Consider the following 17609-nt stretch of genomic DNA (forward strand, 5'->3'; position numbering starts at 1 on the left):
TTTCTTGTAAGGTCTTTGAAGCAGTGCCCATGAAGGAAAAACTCCCATTTGAGAAAATACAACCACAGGAAGTTTTTGTGCGTTGATAGAATGTACAACACATTCTGGGGCAGATCTGAAAAGCAATAACCTTTCTTAATAACCTGCTGGCATATGGAGCAGAGAGAAGCATCTAAAAGTTGATGTTTTGTTGTTGATGCTGTTAAGATCAGGGCCTGTTTCTTATGAGGCACCTTTTTAATAGAGCTGAGCAGCCTTGCAGCAGCTCCCTCAGTCAGGGAATAATTCATCCTTGGAAGCTGTCTGGTCCAACAGGCATGTTTAGAGCACATCCAACTTTGAAATTAGATCCAGCTACAAAGATAACTTGGGCTGCTCAGGGCTCTGACCAGTTGGGTTTCAAACACCTGCAAGAATGGAGACTCCTTGTCCCCCTGCACACCTGTTCCAGTCTGTGACCACTCTAATGATGAAAAAAATTCCCAGTACCTGACTGGAATTTCCTTGGTTGCAGCCTGTGTTTATTGCCTCTTTCCTGTGCACGTCCAGAAGTTTGGCTCTGTCTTCTTTAGAAGCATATGTTATATAGATGAATAAAATCATAAGATCTTATTTTGCCCTCTCAAGTCGGGACAAATCCAGTTCTCTCAGTCTCTCACCTTGTGCTCCAAATACCACAAAGTCACCAGCCTGGTCCCTTCATCCAAAGCAAAAACTCATATTAATTTGCAGCAGAGATGTTTCGGCCTTCAAAGCATCAGTGAAGGCCAGACACGTGGGGTAAGTTATTTCCATGTTTGAAGGGAAATGTGCTGGCACAGACAGAAGATACCTTGTTGCTAATGTAAGTTTTGGCAGGTATGTTCACTCAGACAGGTTTCTTAGATGCCAAAAGCAAAGCACAGTGTAACCTATATTTCTCACATGTGGCCTCACAAACAGCCCTGTGTTCAAACTTCCAGTCAGCCTTGGTTTTTCTCCTGCCACATGGCAATGCATATCTGAGAAGAAAATTCAGCAAACTATTTGCAAAAATAAATAATTTTTGAGTACTCATATAACTTCTGACTATAATTTCAGTTTAGTTGTATGAATGCCCAGAATTATTCCCTTTATTCCAAAATATTCAGAAATGTTTGAAAGAAAGAAATATATGTATGGTTTGAATTAGTTTGCAGTATGATTCTTCACTGACTTCCTAGATAAAATTGATTTCAGCCAATAAAAATCCTTTCTGGACCTTGTCTGTCACCAACTTTTATCTCCTTTGCTCCATTGTAACCTGTCTGCATTGCAAACAAGGTTTCAACGACATTGTGATGACAGATTGAACGTCCAAACAGAGAAAACAAAACCTAATTGTGTAGGAAGTTTACCTTGTGGGGGTTTTTAGCTGGATTTTTTTTTCCCCCTCACAATGTCAAATGGGTCTTTAATTGAATGAATTTAATTGTTGTAAAAAGTTTCCTTCCTATATGCCCTGCTGGCTGTCTTGGTTATGTTTCTCTAGTTGGTGCTTTCATGCCAGGTGGTGTTGGGAAGAGCTTTCTCAGGCAATCTGCCAACAAAACACCTTCTTAGATGTGACTGGCTGGAGGTTTTTCTGTTCTGTGCACACACCTCTGCAGCTATGCTGGCCAATAGACTGTCATTGCTGTATCTATGTAGTATCTCCAAACTCACTGTGCCCTGTTTGCAATTGCTATTAACACAGTTGCTTAAAATTGCCATTGGGGAAAAGGAAGATCATGTGTTTCTCTTGCTGGTTATCTTGGCACCTGTGATTTGTTTCCCCCCAAACTGTAATATTTGAAAGCAGTTTTTAGCAAGATTCATCTTCTAGTTTTGGACTTATTGACTGTTCTGGAATGCTTTATCACCTTATTGTATTCCAGTATTTCCATACTACTCAAGAGTCCTAGAGCACAGGATCAGGTCATGAATCTACTGGCAGAATCTCCTTACTTGATTGCTATCTGTACAGATTTCGCCTTTCCTTTTCCATTGTAATGGAAATATAATGAATATAATTCATTAAAATAAATAATTTCTAGTACAAATACTTCAAGGTTATTTCAGATATCTGTTCCTGTGTATAAACTGTTTCAGCAGCAAATCACCAATTAGTGTTCTTTGCTCAGTTGTGAACATTGTGATGTTTTCATTTAAACTATTTGTTTCACTGATATTATATAGTTGTGTGCTACATGTCAAAATTCTTATTCAAGCTGAAATACATCTACTTCTCTCCTGTTACATACTAAACCTAGTAATCCATTAAAGACAGAAACTGAGATGACATATCCTGTCTTTTCCTTACTCTTCTTATCACTGTTATATTCCAGTGGTTGAAAGTTTTTGCTCTATCATTTGCTCTAGAACCTTTCCAGGACTTGAGTGGGTTGTGAATTCAGCAATTATTCTGACATTCCTTCTTCCTCTTTTCTTCTTGTTCCTGTCCTCCGTGTACTCTCAGAGATTTCAACACCACTTTAATTAGTTCCTGAATTGGTCAAGACCGGATTTCATTTAAACTTTTTCATTTGGAGATATCTGTCTTGTCTGAAAAATCCATATATCTTCTCTCTCCTGGTCAGCATTTATTTCTTTTGGAATCTGCAGTGATAAAAAAATAATTCTTTTAGTAAGAATTTATTCCTCTAGCTATTTTGCAGTTCTAAAATGCAGACTATCAAAAGTAGTTGCCGTTGCTCTAAAAATGATGGTGTTAATCCTATTTTTAGAAGAACTGCTGCAGTGCCTTGATAATTCAAAACTGGTCAATGGTAAAGGAATAGTGCCTGCAAGTTTTTGACTCTTATGATATTCAGCACTCAGAGTGTGCATCATTGGTCAGGACTCAGCTGTGCTAAAACTTGTGCAAGCAAAATGATCTTGTCCCAGAGAAAGTCATGGGGAAAAATATATGATAACATAAAAGGAATGTACTGAGCTTATACATGCACAGTGGATACATACAAGTCTTACTAGTCGGCCTCTATTTCGTGCCATGTGTGTTTGAAGTACTCTGACTTGATTTGGGAGTGTGTAACATAGATGAATCCAGGGTAAAGGAGAACCCAAACACTTTATTGTTATCTTGATGTGGTAACTACAAAATTTGTCTTCCTTGTAATAGCACTTGAAACTGCCAATTAAAAACAACTTTTATGGAGTTGGGGCGTTTTTGTTGTTTGTTTGGTTGGTTTGGGTTTGGTTTGGGTTTTTTGCCCCATTTGTGGTTTACTGAAGTAAATCTAGGAATATATGAGCTGGGTTTGAGGAACCATCCTCCATCTCACTCTTCATAATTCTGTAGTGTTGGTGGGGACATGGGAAGTATCTGCTCACATTGAGGAGAAAGAAGTAAGATGGTGAGGGCTCCTAGTGAAAAGATTACTTGAGTAATTGCCAGGACGACAGGCTGAGATATCTGAGCACACAGTTATTTTTTTTAGGGGTGTGTGTATACAGACTAATGATGTCAGATAGCATGGGTGTACATGTAGCTCATTACATGCTGCTATAATCTTTCCAGCATTTGAAAATCTGGAAGGGAGCTCACAGAGAAGATAACAGTGTCGCTCCCTACATGTTGATTGGTTGTCAAAGTAAAATCTTGGATTACATGATTCGAATCAGTTTTCATTTTTTAGAGAAAGTCTCCATTACACAAATATGTGGGAAATGTACAGAAACTAGACAAGGTAGATATGTTGTGCATTTATATTAGTGGATGATTTGATGCTGTGGGTTTATGTAGTATACTTTTACCTTATAGTTTTGTGAAATTTTTATATCATCCATAGATCAGTTGAATTTCAAACTGATTTTGACATTTTCACACCGTGAAAGCAGGCAAAATTTGACGTAAGGACTTCTGTATCTTGTGCACCTCTTTTTAGACATCAACTATGCTCATCCTCTGACAGCAGATGATTTCTAGAGTGGCAACCAAGCCTGCAAATAAAATGAAGAATATCCCTTGTGTGCATTTGAAGCACAGGTTTGGAAACCTGTAAAACCCAGTGTTTGGCAACACCATCTCTGTGCTTGATTATTTGACATAGATTATTTGAGTTTATTATTTGAGTTCCCAGCCTGGGAGTCCCTGACTTAAACCAAACCTGCAGATTGATCTCTTCAGGCCTGGAGTTCCCTACTGTGTCTGAGGGACTGATCTGAATGAAGATACAAGGCCCTGCTGGGCTCAGCCAAATGACCATTTAGACCAGGATTCTTCCTATGAATTTTCTCTTTTCCAGCCAAGAAATTTACAGCCAACTTACTTTAATTGTTTCTTAGATACGCAAACAGAAATGTCATGTTTAGCCTCTTTTTAATGTGGAAATGAAATTCAATTCTTTGCATTTATGATTGATTTTACAATTGAAATAGAGAAAAAAAATTTAAAATACCAACTCATCACAATCAAAGGCTCAGGACAGAGGTTACATGTGTGGCTGCCACACATGTACATGACCAACCTTACTCATGTGGGCCATCCCATTTAGATATGCACGCATGGGGCAGCAATGCCATACCCTAAATGATCAAATAAATAATCCAAATCCCAAATTCCTACTTTCATTCAAGCATGCACATAATCCTTAACATACCAAGTAGTGTTTTAAACTGCTATTGAAAGCAGTAAGTGTTAGGATCTGAAACTGATTATACATCTAAAAATCACTTTGGTTAATTAAATAATTTTGTTTCTATTCATATTCCACTGGTTCTTTCTCTCCTTTCATTAATTTTAACCCACAAAAAAGCTGACTAAAATCACCCTCAGTGTAAGTGCATGCTCACAGTCTTTGTTCTAATCCCCACAGAGTGTTTGGTATTATTTTCAACTCAAACCTAATTAACAGTGTATGTTCGTTATTGAAGTCTGAACATTTCTGTATATTACATATCAATGCAGAGTCTTCTGTGCACTGTTATTTTCAGATGTTGTTCTGGTCCATGTCTTTGTCCTTAATTTCAGCAGGCACCACATTACAGCAGAGATTCTTCTGACAGAAAACAAACCTTATTTTTCTCCTTTTTTCTTTCTCCTGTATTTGTCCTGGTTTTAACACTGTGTCTATGTACTGGTTTAAAAGCTGTACGTGATAGAGAATTGAAGAAGAGGCTTCAAAAAGAAGTGTCCTTTCCAAAACTACTGGTGATGCCCTCAGTAAAGGGCACAGGAGTTGAATAAAAAGACTTTTCCAGATCAGGTGTGAGTTACAGTGGTGCAGCAGGATTGGGATGGTGACTGCTGCCAGTAGCCCTGATTCTGTCACTAGAGCAATGTTTCCAGTTCAACACAAGGCATAAACATGTTTAAGTCCTTTCCGTATGTCAGGTGGAAAAAGACTATGTTGTAGAAGCCCTGCTTTGTACAAGATGTTTCTGTTACTTACATGATGAAAAGGAAGCATTTGCTGAAGTGTCTTAGTGAAACAATGCCCAAAACTACTATGAAAAAAAGAAAATTCAAATGAAAACATCCAAGCAGAAGTAGATATGTGTATAAGCTTGGGGCAGAGTGATCACGAAATAATAGAGTTCTCAATATTTGGTGAAGTCAGGAAGAGCACCAGTAAAACTCTTGCATTGGACTTCTGGAGGGCAGACTTTGACCTTTTTAGGAGACTTATTCATAGCGTCCTTTGGGAAGCAATCCTAAAAAACAAAGGAGTTCAGGAAGGGTGGGCATACCTCAAAACAGAGATCTTGAGGGCACAGGAACAGACCATCCCTGTGTGCCCAAAGATCAGTCAACGGGGTAAATGTCCAGCCTGTCCGGGCAAGGAGATTTTGGAGGAACTTAAGAATAAAAAGAGGATGGAAGAAGGGTCAGGTCTCTAAGGAAGTATTCAAGAAGGCTGCTAGAGCATGCAGAAAAAAAATTAGGGACGCCAAAGCTCAGTTTGAACTTAGAATGGCAACTTCTGTAAAGGATAATAAAAAATGTTTTTACAAATACATTAATGGTAGAAGGAAAGGTAAGACCAGCCTTTGTTCTTTATTGGACAAAGGAGGGAACTTAGTATCTGAAGATGAGGAAAAGGCAGAAGTGCTTAATGCCTATTTTGTCTCAGTTTTTAGTGGGAAGATGACTTGCGCTCAAGACACCTGCCAGCCTGGGCTGGTTGATGGTGACAGGGAGCAGAATGGTTCCCCCATTATCCAAGAGGAGGCAGTCATAGAACTACTGAAATGCTCGGATATTCATAAATGTATGGGACCAGACGGGATCCACCCCAGGGTAATGAGAGAGCTGGCAAACGAGCTTGCAAAGCCACTCTCCATCATTTACCAACAGTCATGGCTCACTGGTGAGGTTCCGGATGACTGGAAGCTGGCCAATGTGATACCCATTCACAAAAAAGGTGCAAAGGAGGATCCTGGCAATTATAGACCAGTCAGCCTGACCTCAGTACCTGGCAAAATAATGGAACAGTTTATATTAAGCACCATCATGCAAAATTTACAAGATGGCCAGGGTATCAGACCCAGCCAGAACGGATTTAGGAGGGGTAGGTCATGTTTGACCAACCTGGTCACCTTTTATGACCAGGTAACCCACCTAGTGGATGCAGGGAAGGCTGTAGATGTTGTTTACTTGGATTTCAGCAAGGCCTTTGACGCTGTCTCCCACAGCATTCTCCTAGACAAGCTGGCAGGCCGTGGCTTGGACAGGAGCACTCTTTGCTGGGTTTAGAACTGGCTGCATGGCCGGGCCCAGAGAGTGGTGGTGAATGGTGCTGCATCCAGCTGGCGACCAGTCACCAGTGGTGTCCCTCAGGGATCTGTACTGGGGCCAGTTCTGTTTAATATTTTTATTGATGGATGAGGGTTTAGAGTCCTTTATTAGCAAATTTGCAGATGACAGTAAGCTGGGAACGTGTGTTGATCTGTTAGAGGGACAGAGGGCTTTGCAGAGGGACTTGGAACGGTTGGATGGATGGGCAGAATCTAATGGGATGAAGCTCGATAAGTCCAAGTGCCGAGTCCTGCACTTTGGCCACAATAACCCCCTGCACCGATATAAGCTGGGGACGGTGTGGCTGGACAGTGCTCAGGTGGAAAGGGACCTGGGGGTGCTGGTTGACAGTCGGCTGAACATGAGCCAGCAGTGTGCCCAGGTGGCCAAGAAGGCCAATGGCATCCTGGCCAGTATCAGGAACGGTGTGGCCAGCAGGAGCAGGGAGGTCATTCTTCCCCTGTACTCAGCACTGGTGAGGCCTCACCTGGAGTATTGCGTCCAGTTCTGGGCCCCTCACTTTAGGAGGGATGTTGAGATGCTTGAGCGTGTCCAGAGGAGAGCAACGAGGCTGGTGAGGGGCTTGGAACACAAGCCATATGAAGAACGACTGAGGGAGCTGGGGTTGTTCAGCCTGGAGAAAAGGAGACTCAGGGGTGACCTTATCACTCTCTTCAACTTGCTGAAGGGTGGCTGTGGTGAGCTGGGGGTCGGTCTCTTTCTCCAGGCAACAACAGACAGAACAAGAGGACACAGTCTCAAGCTGCGCCAAGGGAGATACAGGCTAGAATTAAGGAGGAAGTATTTTACAGAAAGAGTGGTCAAATACTGGAATCATCTACCAAGGGAGGTGGTAGAGTCACCATCCCTTGAAGAGTTTAAAAAAAGACTGGATGTGGCACTTGGTGCCATGATCTAGTTGAGGTGTTAGAACATGGGTTGGACTCGATGATCTTAAAGGTCTCTTCCAACCTAGAATTTCTGTGATTCTGTGATCCCCCATGAAATTTCATTTTCAGTATGACATTCTTTCAGACAGAATGATTATTAGAAACTGCTTGTGAATGGACATTGATTATGGAATAGAATTATTTAGGATAGCTGAATACAGCTCTTAAGGCTACATAATATCCTAGACTATATCTAAAGGTAAGCAAATCATATGTTGAGATTTAGAGGACACAGGGGTTACATGATTTTTATGTGGAAGCAAATAGTACTTCTCTGGACAAGCATAGGAACCCCAGCCCAGAACTCAGCAAGACTTTCTGCCCTCAATCATCTGGGGCTGGAGATGATTTTGGAACTACCTGGCTTAATTCAGACAGAAATAACTTAATTTTTAAAAGTAACTATCTTTGTTGGAATGCTTCAACATTTGGATACCCACTTGAATACAGTTGACAAAATCTGAGATGAGCTATTTTCTGTTGGTTTGTGTCTGCCAGGTAAAAATAAAAAGTAACTTAGGTCACTCTCCCATATGAGTGTAAAGTCTACAGAGGGAAAAATAGGATAGCAAAATAAAAGTAACCAGATTCTATTTCAGGTGTTCCTGAAGCAGTATGGAAAACTGCTCCAGGGGCACCTGGGCTCTCCGTCGATCTAGTGACCTCAGGCAAGTTGCATCAGCTCTCAGTTCTTCATGAACCAGAGATAATGCTCAAGGCCTCCTTTTGTCACATGCTGTCAGATCTGTTGATGAAAGGTGCTTCACAGAAATAATAACCCTATTCACAGAGAATTTAATGTCTTATTTTCAAACTTATTTTCCATGTTAGTGCAAATGGATTCAGGAGTTCTGGAACTGGGAAGCCCAATATGTGCTCTAGGCTACTCCAGCTCTTCAGGGCAAATTTGTCCTGAAAAACAGATATTTTTTATGTGTCTCTCCTAAAAGGATTTTGAATATCTGATATGTTATCTGCTTATTCTGTTTCATACCCTTGTCCTTTGTTGGTTGCCCATTGCTTTTCTTCTCCTTCCCTCCAAGTCTTACAGAAACTCAGTCTTTGAACTATTCATTCCTGTCAAATCAGACCGACATGACCTAAAGGATCAGAAGCTGTTATAGGGGTGGGATGGGTGGACGGAAAGTCTTGTGTAGCATGATTGTGTAAGTCTCTTATCCTTAGGAAACCAGGGCAAAAGTCATGCCTGCCTTCATTCCCTCTGTTTGAAAACCAGACAATGGACTTGCCAAAAGAGTATCTCCAAACTTGAAGCTATCTTTATCCTTAGCAAATGGGATGGAATTTTTGCCAAAATGTGAAAGAATAAGATTTGCAGCACAGATGGGACTGCTTTGTGCATGACTAGAACAGGTGAGGCACAAATTAAAATCCTCATCACTGCATAATCTGATCCAGGAAAGCTGCTACAGCTTCCTACGGAGGAAATAGGAAAAGTTATGTATAGGATTCCCAGTTCTGTGAAGCACTGAGGCATCCAGAGAAGACAAAAGAATATCTGGTTAGCTTTAGAAGGGGCGGCAGGAAGGAGAGCAATAGTCTGACTTGTGCACAGTGATGAAATCAAGCCTTAGCACCAAGAAAGAGGTAAGGTGGATATTTTATGGGAGAGAGGGAACCTTTCTAAGGCAAAGGTTGAATGGACTAGGTGGGACCTCTACAACCTCTATTTCAAAAACTGGTTTTTAGAACAGGATTATGCAAGTGTCTGTCAGGAATTACATAAGAATACCTGATAACTGCAAGGCCTCCTGAGCTCCATTTGGACCACCTTTTCTATGATTTTCCATAAAGTACAGGTTGTATTGTGAAACACAGATATGCAGTGACGTAAACATGACCTTTGTGCACTAAGCTGTTAAGGTTTGTCTGCCTGGAGACTGACAGAGCTGAAAGTTTGTCTTATGCAAAGCAAAGGCTAACAGAAATACTGTCCTAAATGAGTCATTCAGCCCTCAGAGGAGGGAGAACCAAAGCCTTTGAAAATAGCCCCAACTTGCCAATAGCATTGGGACTCAGAAGCACTTTCAGCAGCATTGTGAGCACAACTCATAGGATGGTAGCATAACAAATAATGCATAGTACTGCTGCTTTGCTAAAGGCTACAAACACTTTTACCTCATCTGGCCAGCTCCCAGGCAGAAAGAAGCTTCTCATCCTTGGCTTCAGTCATGGATACTGGAAGCTGATGGCATGTGAGGTGACAAAGCAGCATCCATGTCATGTCCTCAGCTAGAGAAATATTAGTATCAGAGAAAGGCATTATCCATCAGGGAAACAAGTTGCTGTTTGTTGTGAGCTTGGATGACAGAATTCAACAAATGCTATTGCATCAAAGGTCCAGATCCCAAACTCTTACTCATGCATGCAGTCTTATTTAATCTTCCCTGTAGTCAGGTGCTTGTTTAGGCCCATCATAATTTCCTGAGATACTGACAGAAATCACTACCAGCTCAGAAGTCAGTTGTAATATTTTGACCACTGCCCAGTGACACTAGATCTATCAGCAGAATTTGTGCATAGTGCTGAAATTTGTCTATACAACAATTCACTGCTGCTTGGTTATTTTGTCTCCCCATTAATGCTGATATATAGTTTTCCCTTAATTTTCATGGACAGTTGTGGATAAATATCCAAGATTTAAGTTTTACACAAATATATTTCCTTGGAAAGAAAGTTTTTAACTCAGCAATATTACATTTTCAAAAATTAAAATCCATCAAAATCTTTTTATCAGAAAATTGTAAAACAAAATTAAAGGTTAATAACGTTTTACTACATCTTTTCTAATACTTTCTAGTTTAACTAAATTCACTGAGAAAAGCCTCTAGTTTTCCAGTCAGCACAAGTACCAGGCTTACAGAAACACTTTTGCTCTACAGAAAAGCAGCATGAAGTGTTGCTTATGGGGAAATTCTAACTTGTCACATTAAACTTACTGAGCTGGGAGAGAACAGAAACCCCGACAGACCCGCGGATGGTGATGCTTGCAGCCTGCCTTGAACCCACCAAGTATGACGAACAGTGACACTGCTGTCTCAATGTATTGCTGACAGAGCTGCTGTACTCATTAACCTTTGATGAAACAAGATGTCACTTTGTTCACATCAAATGCTCCTTGATGCCAGCGCTCAGAGACTGTTTTTGTTGCTGATGCAGACATCAGCTATTGTTGAAAACGTTCTCTTTCCCTTCCAGCATTTCACTGCCCATGAGGATTTATAGGTGCTGATCATTATCAATCTGCAAATGGAGTCTGAAGCCAAGAGTGCATGTTTAATTTCTGCTGCTTTTAATTATTTATTTTTTTATTTAAAAATCTTTAATTTAAACGGAATTCACCTATATTTAAACTCCTGAAAACATTAAGTTCTTGATGTGCTACAGAATGCTGCCAGGACCTCAAGGACACATTTGAGTGATCCCTTCATTTTTCTCTTTGAGGCTACTAGTACTGCTAAAGAATTTTGTACAGCATTAGAGCTAGAAGCACATTGTAGTGGGAAGAGGCATTGAGTTGTGTAACATTCCAGTCAGCATTATGACTAAGCAGTGGGGTAGCATGGATTAAAACAGACTGTTTCTAGTTCCTGATCTGTTCTCCAACCTTTTATCAGCACTGCTTCTCTTATCAGCATGAAGAGCCAATCTTGCTATTCAATGTACAGTAAATAGCATGTTATCTAATGAGGAAATCCTGACTGACTTGGAATAATTCTCTGATCTAGGAATAATTTTTGTTTAGTCCTTACTTTCATAAGTACATTTATATTGCTATAAGATAAATGAAAGCAGAACAAGAAAGAAAAGAAAAAATTTTTCCTTGCTGAATACAGAAATTTTCAGTACTGAAAGCCTGAGATCAGGGATGCATGTTCTCCCAGTTGCTTTTGTGTCTGTTATTTTAGTGGACAGAGCAATATTTACAGATGACCTCTAATGACATTCTTTCCACTTTATAGTTCTCAGTATCCTTTTGCTTCATTAGGGGACTTTGCAGTTTTTGCATTCGATTTGTTTGATTTAATTATTTTTTTCACAATTAAGTCAGTTATTACACCTGTCATGCAAATGTAACATCTTGGGAAGCATTTGAAGATAAGAGTAGGGATTCTTCTAATTTGCAGTTGTGCAAAAGAAGAGCATCTGATCATAGCTCAGGGCTGGAATTCTAGCCAAAGGTCATGCCATGCCTCAGGGGGTGATGAGCCATCAAAGCTTTGTGGGATAATGTAGCTCTAGAAGTGTTTTTAAAGAAAAAGATTTGAAGGAATCTAGGTAAACCAGCACATTGTTTAGGGCATAGGAGACTTCTGACTCTTGCAGTAAGAGGAGGCAGTAGAAGTGAATGTTAAAGACAGAAAGTGTAAGTGGATGAGATGCAGGCAGAAGTATTTTCATGGGAAATGTAGGAAATATTAATAGTTTGCTTAACACTGAAGTGCATCTGTCCCATATTGAGTGATGAAAGCACGGGAGATTAACCATCCCCACAAGTCCAGCTTTACAAGATGAACATGTGATATTCACAGAATAGCAAACTTACATGAAATGTGACCGTGCCACTAAACAGTAACACAAAGGAAAGTGCATCTGAGAACGCTCGTGGAATACGATCAAGCATAGCTGATACAGAGTCCTTGAAAGGTGCTGCTAAATACACTCATTTAGACTTTCACCTGTTGCTTTAAATCATTCATAGCCCTGGCATGTCTGCCAGCACTGTGACCCCTAGCACAGAGTGAGGAACATCAAAGGCAGAAGGGAGCAGATCAGGTCTCAGGTAGGCGTTGCACCCTTGTTATGGATAAAAGAAGTGACAGTAAGTTATAAAACAGGTGGAATTGGGATATTGCAAGCCTCATGTGAGTAGCCCAGCAAATAATTCTGGTCGTGCAGAAACACAAAGAAGGTGTTTTAAAATATATTTTCATCTCAAAGACGTGTGAAAATACATGGGCTATACACTGATTCATTATTAAAAACTCTTCTTGACTTCATTGATTTTTTTTAGATTTTTTCAGTCCAAGAAGGATTTACACTCTGAAACTGCCTGTAATGCCAAAGGAAAATAAAATTATTATAAATTTTTATCAATCAGATTAATCTTTTGGAGATACATCACCATGCCATGTAAGATCTCTGCTGCCAGGCTGCTTAAGGTCAGGTATTTACTGCCAGGCATGATTTTCTGCTGAAATGGCTGTTTTCTCTGGAAATACACACAATGCTGCTTCCCATCTTTAAATGTTTTTAATTTGCTTTTAGGTACAACATGTACAGACTGATTTTAAAACAGTAGAAATTGCTCCTTGGAAATGAACTGTAGTTAAAATGGAAGACAAGCTCATTTGCAATCAGAACCAACAAGTCTGAAAACATGCTCTGGGTATCTGATATCGGGCCAATTCCAGTAATGTTCACTTGACTATGTCTTGTATAATCTGTAGTTATTGGACCAGAAGAAGTCTGTTATGAATGTTTATTGCTTCTAATCACTGAATCCTAATATCAGAACACTTTTTGAACACGAATAAAAACACTTTCACAAATCCCCTTCAGAGATGACAATTTTTAGGGCATTTATCTGAACTAAGGGAAACTTTAAGAGTTAATAATGCTGATGTGATATGAGTTTCAGGGTTTCTGTATGGTCCTAGACAAAACTGATTTTGGAGAACATTATTTGTTATCCTAATACAGGCCCCAAAGAAGTGCTTTCCAGTGCTTTCACAACAGTAAAGCAGAACCCTACCCAAGCCCCCACTGTAATGAGTATCTGCTCTCTGTGCTAATACACACTTACATCCTGTCTGCCATACTGACAAAACCCCTGCTGCAGTCCTTGAACTTTTCATACATGAGTGTTTTCAGGGTTAAAATTCTGTTTAGCAGAGAGTTGGTGTTTGGGATGGATTTTCAGTAGTTATTGTTTTTTTAAAGTTGGTAATAATTTTAATTTTTTTTTAAGTTTACTTTGGTTGCTGTTTTCTTTTCTGGTGGTAAAGGAGAGGGGGGAGGAGGGGGAAGTTTTGTCGTCTCCTCTGAGTGGCCAGAGCCTGTCTGTGACCTTCTTTGAGAAGTGATTTCAGTGAGTTAGAAATGCTTTCTCTAGTGTTTCTATGTACTTTCTCCCTGGTTTTGAGATCCAGTGTGTATCACAGGAGTTCAGGTTTCATAGTGCCCTTGAGCAGAGTGTGTTTCTAAGACAAACAGCAGCCTGATGGTTGCACTGAAATGCAGCACTGCATAGCCCCACTGACATGAGGAAGCTGGATGAATGCCAGTGGAATGTGGGCCTGGTGGAGATGTGGTGGTCTCTGCTGGGAGAAAGGGCATTTTCTGAAAGCTGGAAATGTGTGATGTTCACATCCAGCTCCAGATATAGCGAATTATGGTAATCAACAGTTATTTGGCTCACCATGGCCAGATGCTCCTCTGACAGGAAGGGACAATATTTTCTGTAAAGTTGGAAATAAAAACTGACATATTTCTAAAATGCCTCTGCTATCCCTCCATCTAGAACAAGATTTCCGACCACTCCTTTGGAAGATCTTATTCAGTGACAGAGGAGACAACATCTTATTTCATGCTTTAGAACATTTACTGGTTTTAATCAGCTCAGTTTTGGTCTTTCCCATGGTAATGAGTCAAGACCTCTTCCTCTCTGAATGGATTCCCTTACCAAATTTAGTTAATCCAGTCTGACTCAGTATAAAGCAGTGGTGCAAAGGAATTATCAATGTCATCTTTGTCAGTGGGCTATGTGGGAGCAATTCCAGTAAACCTCTGGTTTATGTGTATGAAGGTAGAAAGGTCTCCTATTTTAACAAAGAGAAAAATGATCTTGAAGTAAACATAATGTTCAATATGATAAGTTATCTCTTACTGGTTTTTTTCCACCAGAGGAGAAATTGGGTGCCTAAAATATGGGCACAAGTTTAAGGCCATTCTCAGATAACAGGGCACTGAGTTGGGCTGCTTTCCATCCTTCAGACAGAGCTGTTGGAAGATGCAAGTTTTGCCTACTGCCAAAACTGAATTTGAAATGCTCTCTTGTAATTTTTCATCATGTCTTTTCACATCACTGCTGATTATCACTGATATTGGCTTGGAAAAGGAGACACTCTCCTATATAATCATGCAACCACCACAGCGTGCAAACCTCGCCTGGGCAACCTTTCCTCCTGCCATGCTCTGCACATTTTTGCAATGATTGCTCTTGTAGCACAGGCAAGTTCCAGGGCTTAATGGGTTGGTGCCCACAGACCCAAACTCTTGGCAGGAATAGTGAGGTTAATTACTTTCCATGAAGGTGATGTCCTGGCTCACAGAAACTTTTCCTGGTGACTTCAGTGCAGCTTGGATTTCACCCTTCAAATACCAGTGACTGTGCAACAAAAGAATGTGTCCTGCCAATTTGTGAACCTTTGATTTGGGCTGCTGCTGCCCTACTTAGCGCTCTGTGCCGGCTTAGCAGTGTCTGGCAGCCGCAGGCTGATCCTCCCCGCTCCTGGGCTTGGCTTCCCCCAGCCTGCAGCTAATAAGTGATGTATTATTTTATTTACCCACTAGTCTAATCTCTAACTGTACTGGACCCTGTTACCGGACACTTCTGTCTGCTGTAGGAACTTCAGATTTTATTTTGGAAACTTGGCGAGTGGCAAGCTAACCACAAAGGCTAGGAATAGGAAGAGCAGCACATGTGCACTTTAGAGAACAGTTGGACAAAATTGCAACAAATCCCAGAAATTCTGCAGGTCTCACATACGCAAGGGATGTTCATTTTTTAAGGCTGTCATTGGTCCTGCGTATCTCAAGGACACCATGTCAGCTATTTTAAATAGCCAGTGCATAGCCAGTTAAATTTTATTTGTTTTGGGGGTGAAGGAGAAAAAAACCTTAAAAAAACCCTTTTTTTCCTTCTTTTATTTTTTTCTGGGTTTTTTTTTTTTTTTTGGTAAGATCTTTAATTGTCTGTGAAGCTTTCTGAAGGATACTCTTTTTCTTTGTTGACAAATTATCAAAGGTTCTTGACCTCATGGTAAAAAATTTTGTTCAAGTTTAGAAAGAACATTTAAGACAATTCAAGTAAATATTCTCACTGACTTTAAGGGTGTTGATTACCAGCAGTAATCACAGGCAGAAGAGTTTTCTGCACTAGCTCTCAGTTAAATTTTAACCTCAGCAAAATATCCACGGGAGTCAACTGCAAAGTTTACCAGAGTAGGGAGTGAATATGAAACTGAGGACAGTCTCGAAGACCAGGCCCACGTTAAATAGTTCTACTCCCTAAATACAAACAGCTGAAAGTTTCTGGAGAAGCCAAGACAAATACCTTTCTTCTGTACCTTTTTCTTTGCCAGCCAAATCTAATTTTTAGCAGTTGATGTGATAAATGCTGCTGAAGTGACATGGATGTGGAATGTGTCTGAAAATGAAATGTCACTTCTGCCTATAGTTAGTACAGTCTGTTTCTCAATTTAACTTGTATTTAATATGTATCTAGTCCCAAATGCTGCTCAGCTTGTTTAGTTTTTTTAATTTATGTAGTATGTAGAGACAATCAAGGCACTATGTTCTTTCCATAAGGTTTTTCCTTTCATAGCGCAAGGCTGGAATGGAAATAATATGAAAGGGAAAATGTGCTTCACCAATGCCAGGAAAAGAAAAGTATACAAAGTTAAAGCTTCTGATTTAAAGAACACAAAGTTTAAAGTTCAAAAATCAAATAACTTCCTCCAATTTTTGGATACTTGGGACCAATTTCCAAATGCAGATTTTTCCTTTAAAAAAGCCCACAAGCCCAACAAACAAAAAACCACCCAAAGCCCCCCAGCAACAAAACAAACCTGAAACAAAACAAATACTCTCCACAAATGTCCTTTTAATGCCCTCTCTTATTACCTTACTGTGATGGACCTCTTCTTCCCTGGTCTTTTTGCTCCGACTGACAAGTAATCTTAGCCTGCTAATCCTGACCCTTCAACTCTGCTACATTATAATTAACTTTCAGTGTCTCATGACTCTGATTTTTATGTATTAAATGCATGCCTTGTTATCCACTCAGTGCTGCATAAGACACCAGTTTCACAAAGAATGGAATCCAGTGCCTGGGAGGGAGCTTTATTCATCCATAAGACAAATAAACCCTATTTCCAGGACTTAAGTGACATTAGAGGTTTGTTGATATTGAGAAATTTAATCTGCCAAATGCTTAGAAAAATACTTTCCAGCTAAATTCACAGACTTCCATTAAATCTCCACTGATTTAGATTGTAAGGATTTTCTTCTAAGTTATCATAATGGATTGAAAAAAAAATATTGCCTAAACCATTGTAATTTCTTTTTTTTGGGGGGGGATACTAGTCAGCTGGCAAAGAGTCCTTGCAAGATCCATTTGTAAGGTGATGATTTTCCACGGAAAAATGATGAGTTTGTTTACAAAACAGAAAACTTTGAATCAGTAAAACTCCCGTCCAGAGAGAAGCTGAATGACTCATGGGATGAAAGAACTTACACTTGGAATCAAATTCATCAGGTTTAATACTGGAATACTGAAAGATTCAAAATTAAAACTTCTGTGACAAGCAGAGCAGGAAGGGCAGGATCTTACATTTCTTAAAGCATGTGCTTCAAAAACAAACTTTTCTTTCCAAATAAGTCAGTTTATTGTTATTTTTCCAGGTTTTGATGAAAACAAGCAAGATTCAGATATTAAATATCTTGTTTCCATGAGAAATAACAAGTTATCTTTAGAACAGCAGATGTTATTCTTCAGATGAGAAAGGTGCACTTTAATTCACTTTTGCTAAACAGACTTTTGGCTTTATTGGCAGATTGTCAGGGAAATTAAGTGAAAGTGACACTGTGTTGCCAAA

The 17609-nt window shown here is 39.8% G+C and overlaps 1 long non-coding RNA gene across 1 annotated transcript; it reads right to left on the reverse strand.

The window, feature by feature from the left end:
• Positions 1-240: 240 nt before the first annotated feature.
• On the reverse strand, positions 241-16816 carry LOC132071428 (uncharacterized). The gene is made up of 3 exons (XR_009418114.1): positions 16636-16816; positions 9847-9960; positions 241-2616 (listed from the first exon to the last, which is right to left on the reverse strand). It is a non-coding gene; the product is annotated as an uncharacterized LOC132071428 (long non-coding RNA).
• Between the last annotated feature and the right edge of the window lie 793 nt (positions 16817-17609).

The sequence above is a fragment of the Ammospiza nelsoni genome, chromosome 3 (genome assembly GCF_027579445.1).
Source record: "Ammospiza nelsoni isolate bAmmNel1 chromosome 3, bAmmNel1.pri, whole genome shotgun sequence".
Classification (NCBI taxonomy): Eukaryota; Metazoa; Chordata; class Aves; order Passeriformes; family Passerellidae; genus Ammospiza; species Ammospiza nelsoni.